The sequence below is a fragment of the Andrographis paniculata genome, unplaced genomic scaffold, assembly GCF_009805555.1.
Source record: "Andrographis paniculata isolate CXL003 unplaced genomic scaffold, ASM980555v1 Contig60END, whole genome shotgun sequence".
Lineage (NCBI taxonomy): Eukaryota > Viridiplantae > Streptophyta > Magnoliopsida > Lamiales > Acanthaceae > Andrographis > Andrographis paniculata.
In genome coordinates, this window is record NW_026137596.1 from 6,100,568 (window position 1) to 6,109,619 (window position 9,052).

Below are 9,052 nucleotides of genomic sequence, written 5' to 3' on the forward strand. Positions count from 1 at the left end.
TTCAAAAATATCAAATCAAACACCTATTTTTTTTTTTTATTTTATACTAAAAATCAATTTTACATTCAAAGCATCACATCAACACTTATTTATATCACATCATATAATTATTCAAATTCAAATTTTTTACTATTCAAATCCCAACTCAAAATCCAAACCCCCAAACAAACACACCCTTAAAGTATATCTAACCTTGAGGTTTGTGTTTATGTTTTCTATTTTTTGGTAACTCAGGTTTGAGCTTTGAAATTGACGATGCGATGACTTTGGATGAAACTTTGATGTTAAACGAAATTGTAGGCTAAAGATTTGTGAGGTGTTTAAATTTAAAGGTTTATTTGATTGCCAAATTCAATATATTTAGGTTTTTATCTTGAATATTTATTTAAAATATTTTTAAATAAAATTAACTTATAGTAATATTTTATTTATATTTTTATTAAGTAAAAAATATATGTTTATTTTTTAAAATTTGTTATAAAATTTATATTAAGCATATATAAATACATATAAATTTTTATTTATGTAGGGTGTGTTTATTTAGTATTGTAGTTTGATGTATTTTTTATGTAGAGTATGAGAAATCGTATTTATAATATAAATATAATTATTTTTTATGAGAGAATAGACACTACAAAAAAATAATATATTTGTAACGGAATTTCGTCCCTAAAGTTCACGTAGCTAACATAATTCTATTCCTAATTCCGTCTCTAATGTCATTAGTAACGGAAAAAGTAGATTTAGAGACAAAAAAAAGTTTTGTTACAAAAATAATAGAATATATAGTATTATGTACATATATTAAAAATCGTATCAGTAATATTGTGGCTTGTGTGAACAAAACCTTAAATTATATAAAATTTTATTTTATAAATAAATATTTCATTCGTCTCAATTTAAAGTATTTATTCTTATCATTATCGTATCTCACTCAAAAATATATATTTTATATTTTAGTAAAAAAAATGTAATCATATATTAATTCTAAAATATCTATAATTTTTCCTTAAATTAAAAATATACAATGACATATATAATTACTTTATATATAAAATTAATTGTAAAAAATATAAAAATCTCTTGATTTAAGACAAAACTCGAAGGGATGCATTTCGAATCGGATGGAGGGACTACTATAGGTGTATTTTCCCTAACAATTTTCAATTCCAATTAATATATACATACATCTATGTAATATATATTTTATTTTCACAAAAGTCAACAAGTTTAATGCTATAAAATATTATTTTTTTATTTTATTTATATAATTTTTTATATTTCGCATAAAAATATATTACAAACTAAACCACTAAATAAATATATCTTATATTTTAAATTAAATTTAATTAAATATATTATTTCCATTTTTAAATATTATCTTTTGTTATATTAAAAATAAATATATAGTAATTTCTAAGTATTTTTAATTTTTATATAAAGTATAAATATATTATTATAATTACAATTAAGTTATTATTTTGATATTATTATAGAATTAGCTCATAAAAATATTAATTATTTCTGCCCCTAACTACTATTTTATATATATAAATATAATATAATATTAATATATTATATGTATGTGTCAGGCTTGTATACTATGATAATATATGATATATATGTGTATTATTTATTATTATATATTTATGTATATGTATTTATAGTATATTTGTATATAGCAATGTAAATAGACAAAAGAAGACATGAGAGAGAGAATGACCGGAGGGGAGTAAATTTATTCATTGCATTACATGCCTATTTATAGGAGGAAATTAATACAAATTAACACTGCAAGTATAATTATTGCGATGTGGAGTAATATTCCTTAGACATTTGTTCGGTAGCATGGCGTCCACAATATTGATGATATATCATCTACGTTGCTTATAATACTTCCCCTTGACGCCATTATAAAAGAATGTGTCTCGTTAAAAATTTATTCGGAAAAAATTCTATGGGACAAAAAATCCTAATGAAAGAAAAAGAGTACAACATTCTTGTATCAATTCGCTCCCCCTGATCTGAGCATTATTTGAGATCCTTGAACCGACACATTCCAATTTTCTTTACCAATTTTTCAAATGTAGCAGTCGTTAATGTCTTGGTTAATATATCCGCTAAATTATTATCGGATCAAATTTGTTGCACGTCAATTTCACCATTTTGTTGAAGATCATGAGTAAAAAAAGAATTTTGGTGAAATATGTTTCGTTCTATCTCATTTAATGTAACCCCCTTTCAATTGAGTTATACAAGCTGTATTATCTTCATACAATGTAGTTCGGGAAATTTTATCGTCAGGTATTAACCCGCAATTTTTCAAAATATGTTGAGTCATTGACCTCAACCAAACACATTCTCGACTAGCTTCATGTATTGCCAATATTTCAGCATAATTTGAAGAAGTGGCAGTTAAAGTTTGTTTCATCGATCTCCAATAGAACATTGTTTCGCCACAAGTGAATACATAGCCAGTTTGAGACTTGGCTTTATGAGGATCAGACAAATACTCTGCATCAGCAAAACCAATTAATTCATGTCGAGAATCTTTCGAGTAAAATAACCCGAGATCAATTGTTCCTTGGAGATAGCGAAAAATGTGTTTAATCTCATTCCAATGTCGTCGAGTAGGTGATGAGCTGAATCTTGCCAATAAATTTACAGCAAATGATATATCAAGTCGGGTGCTGTTGGCGAGATACATTAATGCGCCTGTAGCACTCATATATGACACTTCTAGGTCAAGTGTTTCTTCATTTTCCTCTTTTGGTCTAAATGAATCCTTTGCTGGATCAAGTGCTCTGACGATCATTGTGGTACTTAGCAGATGTGATCTATCCATCAGGAACTGTTTCAGTATCGTTTTGGTATAATTTGATTGGTGGATAAATGTGCTACTTTCCAAATGCTCAATTTGCAGACCAAGATAAAATTTAGTTTTTCAAAAATCTTTGATCTCAAACCATTTTTTCAAATATTCAACAGCTTGTTGAATTTCATCAAGAGTTCCAATTAAATTGAGATCATCGACATATACAGTGATGATTACAAATTCAGACCCATTTTTCTTTATAAAAACACATGGACAGATAGGGTCATTTATGTAACCTTCTTTCGTTAAGTTTTCGCTGAGACATTTGTACCACATTCGGCCTGATTGCTTGAGCCCATACAAAGATTTTTGCAATTTGATGGAATATGATTCTTTTGTCTTTGATTTGAATTATTCAGGTATGTGAATCCCTTCTGGGATTTTCATGTAGACGACATTGTCTAAGGAGCCATAAAGATAGGAAGTAACCACATCCATTAATCGCATATCAAGATTATTGTGTACTGTCAGGCTCACCAAATACCTGAATGTTATTCCATCCATGACCGGTGAATATGTTTCTTCAAAATCAATGTCTGGTCTCTGGGAAAAACCCTGGGCTACAAGCCTTGCTTTATATCTTGTGTATCATTATTTTCATTTCTCTTTTCTCACAAACACTCATCTGTAACCAACAGGTTTCACATTTTCAGGTGTTTGGACTATAGGGCCGAATACTTGTCATTTTTTCAATGAGTCCAATTCAGACTTAATTGCGTCTTTCAATTCTGCCCAATCATCTCTTTGCCGATATTCATCAACTGATTTTGGTTCATAATCATCGTCATCTTTCATTATATCGAGTGCTACAAAATATGCAAATTCATTATCAATGTTTGTTTTCATTTTGTTCCAATATCTTCCACTAGTAGTATAGTTAACGGAAGTTTCGATAACTTCATCATCACTTTCATCAGAATTTTTCGTTTCAATCTCTTATGGGGTTGTACTGACCTTTTCAAGTATCTGATCATTGTTGATCTCTTCACCAGTATTTACAATTTTCTTCTTTCGTGAATTTTTATCCTTAGAACCCAACGGTCTACCTCGTTTTACGCGGGTAGTATGCTCATTAGCACTCGGCATTTTCCCTTCTGGGATATTTATTTTAGCTGGTGCATTTTCTGCTGCAATATATGATTTCGTAATTCTGGCAGCATCATTAAAACCATTAGGTAATTGATTTGCAATTTTCTACAAATGCACAATTTTTTGAACTTCAAGTTCACTATGTTTCATACGAGGATCAAATTCAAGTGGTATTTTCCACGAAATTTCTTTTTCAGTTGATTACTGTCTCCCCTAATGTCGGGAAATGAGATTCATCAAAATGACAGTCTGCAAATCTTGCAGTAAATAAATCATCCGTTGTTGGTTCAAGATATTTTATAATCGAGGGTGATTCATACCCGACGTATATACCCAACCTTCTTTGAGGTCCCATTTTTATACGTTGAGGTGGCGCAATTGGCCCATAAACAGCACACCCAAAAATTCGCAGGTGAGATATATTTGGTATTTTTCCATATACGAATTGAGTATGGGAATAACAGTGATAACTTGTCGGCCTTATTTTCACGAGGGCTGCTGCATTAAATATAACATGTCCCCAAGCTGATAGGGAAAGTTTAGACCTCATTAACAATGGTCTAGCAATTAATTGTAATATTTTGATAAGGGATTCAGCCAGATCATTTTGTATATATACATGGGGAACATGATGTTCCACAGTAATCCCAATTGACATACAATAATCATCAAATGTATGTGATGAGTATTCTCCAGCATTATCTAAACGTATTTTCTTTATCGGGTGATCTGGAAATTGTGCTCGCAATTTAATTATTTGTGTAAGTAGTGTAGCGAAAGCTAGATTGCGAGTAGATAACAGCATACGTGTGACCATCGCATTGACGCGTCAATTAGTACCATAAAGTACTTGAAGGGTCCACACGGTGGATCTATTGGTCTACAAATATCACCCTGAATTCTTTCCAGAAAAGTTGGGGATTCAAATCCACCATTTGTTGGAGATGGCCTGATTATTAGCTTCCCTTGGAAATAGGCAACACAAACAAATTCATTCGGACTCAAAATATTTTTCTTTTTCAATGGGTGGCCATTTGAATTTTCAACAATTCGCCTCAGCATTACATTGCTAGGATCCCCAAGTAGATCGTGTTAAGTTTTAAATTTGCTAGTAGTCATTTGGTCTACTAGGTGATATGTTTCAATGACACTGAATTTTGAATAATACAAGCCGGAAGAAAATGATGACAATTTTTCTTTCACAATTCTTTTGTCATTCATAACCTGAGTTATCAGAGATATTAATTTTGTCTCATTCAATGTTTCAATGTGATATCTATTTTTCCGAATATCACTGAAGCTCAGTAAATTTTTTCGAGCTTTGCTCGAGAACAGGACATTTTCAATTGCCATTTTTGTCCCTTTAGGGAGAAATACAGTAGCTTTTCCTGAGCTTTCGATCATTTTCGATGCACCACTAATAGTAACAATAGTGGTCTTTCTCATATTTAGGTGGGAGAAATAACATTTGTTTTTTAGAATGTTGTGAGTCGTTGCAATGTCGATAAGGCATATATTGTCATCGGCTCCAAAATATTTGACATCTATATCTTTGCAAAAAAGTAGAAATAATTAAAGAAATGTATTAGTAACATAATCAAAATAGACTTATATTATAGAGGGTAATACAAAAAAGGGGGTAGAAAACATCAAAATAACAAAAGAGATACAACAACATTTTGTTATTTAACATCATCAGCTATGTCAAGCATATCATCGGCATCCAGGTGCGTGATATGTCCATTCATCACATCGTCAAATGTGTCATCGTGGGCAGCCTGATTTGTTTCAGAGGCAATTCTTCCCTATCTTTCTTTTGAGGCCCGATACAGTTCAGCCAAGTGACTGGTTGTGTGACAAACATGGGCCCAATGGCCTTTGATTTCACACCAGGTGCATTTCTCGTCATTGTTTCTGTTTCTCTCGGTGTTGAACCTCTGTTGAGGTCTGTACGGCCTTCTATCATTATAACGCCGATTTGGCACATATCGGGGCCTGTTTTGATAATTATTGTGACCATATGTGTTTGTCTGGCCCCGTCCGCGATTTTGATTTTGATCGCGATCAATTCGTTGATTTATGACTTGCCCACGGCCACGGACCGGATGTGCCGGTTGTATTGTATTTGCCTCTGGAAATGGATTTGCACTTGTTGGCCGAGATTCATGATTTTTCAACAGCAATTCATTATTTTGTTCGGCCAGCAAAAGACAGGTGATCAGCTCAGAATATTTTTAGAAGCCTCTTTCGCGATACTGCTGTTGCAAAACCATGTTAGAGGCATGAAAAGTGGAGAAAGTTTTCTCCATCATATCATATTCAGATATATTTTCGCCACAGTGGCGCAGGTGTGATTTTATTTTAAACATTACAGAATTATATTCTTGGACTATTTTAAAGTCCTGAAGTTGTAGGCTTTGCCATTCACTTCGTGCCCTTGGCAACAATGTCAGCCTCAAATGATCATATTTTTCTTTCAATCTCTCCTACAATTCAAGTGGGGATTCCAGCGTGACATACTATATTTTCAGTGCCTCATCGATGTGATGGCACAAAAAGTTCATGGCCTTTGCACGATCTTTGCTCGGGGAATTTTTATCCCAAACAATGGTATTTTCCAAGCCCAATGATGTCAGATGCATTTTAACATCGCGAGCTCATGCCATATAGTTTTGGCCAGAAACGAGAAGAGAGAGAAATTCTTGTTTGGCAAGGTTAGACATAATAAACAGATAAAATATAAAATATTACCTTGCGAAAATTAAAATATATAATCGTGCTAATAACGTGTTGTGACATTATTATAGGATTAGCCAATAGAAATATTAATTATCTCTACCGCTAACCATTATTTTATACTCCCTCCGTCCCACATAATTTGTCCCTATTTATTATTTTCGTCGATCCCACGTAACTTGTCCTTTCTTTTTTTGGAAATATAATTATACACTTTAATTACATTTTAAACTTTATATTTTATAATTTTTTTAATCTAAATTAAAGTATTTAGTTATCTTAATCTTAATCTATAATTATTTTTACTATACAATAATTATTTTTACAAATACACTTCTTAATTACTTACTAATCATACTTTACCTAAATTCTCATTTTTACAATAGCACGCCCAAATTACCTAGGATGGAGAGAGTATATTGTATATATAGATATATTATATGTATGTGTGAGGCTTGTATACTATGTATGATAATATATGATATATATGTTTATTATTTATTATTATATATTTATGTATATGAATGTATATTATATTTGTATATAGCAATGTAAATAGACAGAAGAAGACATGAGAGAGAGAGAGAATGAGTGGAAGGGGGGTAAATTTATTCATTGCATTACATGCCTATTTATAAGAGGAAATTAATACAAAGTAACACTGCATGTAAAATCATTGCGACGTGGAGTAATATTCCTTAGACGTTTGTCGGTAGTATGACATCCACAATATTGAGATATATCATCTACGTTGCTTATAATAGTTATATATACGGACAATTGGAATAAAATACCCATACCTATTTTCACATTTAAATTAGGTCCCTACACTATTTTAATAAACACTGCACTCCCCCCTTTTTAAAAATCTTTACCATTGACTCCTCATTATTTTTTTATTTTCAATTTTGCCCTTCAATCCAAAATTCATTTTATTAATATCAATTTTCTCTCTCTATTTGTAGGTTTGCTTTCGCACAAAGGAAGAAATTGTGTCCAGCATTGGTTTCATTTGTGCGAAGAAAAAAGATTGTCTACATCGTTCGGTTTTGTTCGCGAGGAGTAGTATGTGATCGTTGGTGACTGTGATGGGTTTCAAATCTAAATCCAAAATTTTAGGTTTATTTCACGCAAAGGAGAAACCGGTAAGAATAATGTTCGATTCTTCAGCGCGTGATGTTCTTTTGGTGCGATTATTTTGTTAGTTAATTACGATGGTTTTGTTAGGGCTTGCGGTCGCTTCTAGTAAGTATTTTATTATTATTTCGATGATAGTTGTCTTGTTTGAAATTATGATTGCAATAACTGCTAATTGAGTTTCATTATAACCTTTCATTTGGGAAAATATATATAAGGGAAAAGTTTTGTGGGGGCCGTTGCGATTGCGATTCCCTGCTAGTATCCGTAGGTATTTTCACGGGTTTTTTTTTCCAGTGTAGTAGACCTATATTCATTAATTTTATACCCATGTTGTCTGATATCGTATGATGCGTTTGTTTGAAAATACCCTGATTCTTTTGGTATATACTATAGTTAATCATATATGACCCTTGATATTTATCTTATGTATTTGTATTAGATAATGTTAAAATCTTGTAGCTATGCAGTAGCGTTTGCAAAAAATGATAAAAATTGGGAATGGTTTGTTGTTGTTTAAAGTTTGTTATGCCATTTATTATTATATGTACAACAAAGTAATTACATTTCATATAGGTAATGCGGAGATATCCGATGCACAACAAGAAGCGATGGACATTCATTTTCAACAAGTCAGTTATGTCCCTCTGCAGAAGGATTTTGAGCAGCATATAACGTATGTTATGGAGGCCATGCCAATTGCCTGAAACTTAATTTCTCAACTGCAACGCTAGTATGAGACAAATGATCTATTTCAAGATACTCATTGGGAAATAATAAATAATACTATAACCGAGTCGTTGAATAGTTTGGTGCACTCAACAATGTCATTACCTTTTGTCAGGATGTTTTATTCCATCCGGCAACATAAATCAAATTTATTTATAAGGGTATTTAATATTTTTGAAGAAGTTGCTACAATCAAAATACGAGTATGTTGTGGCGTTCGGGGAGCATATTCATTAATATGAGATGTATACATATTCGAGTAAGAGAGTGCATATTATACATGAGACATATTAGAACTATCAACTCTATAAGTAAACATTTGTCATTGAGGTGTACATTAAACGTGCCAATCGGTGCTTTCAGAACAGTATGGTGAGTACACATCTTTTTACTATATGTCGAATATGTAAAACCTATTTTTTTAATAAAAGTACATGTAATCATGTCTGGAGTATGTAAGTTAGTTAAATGAGGAACACATGTCTT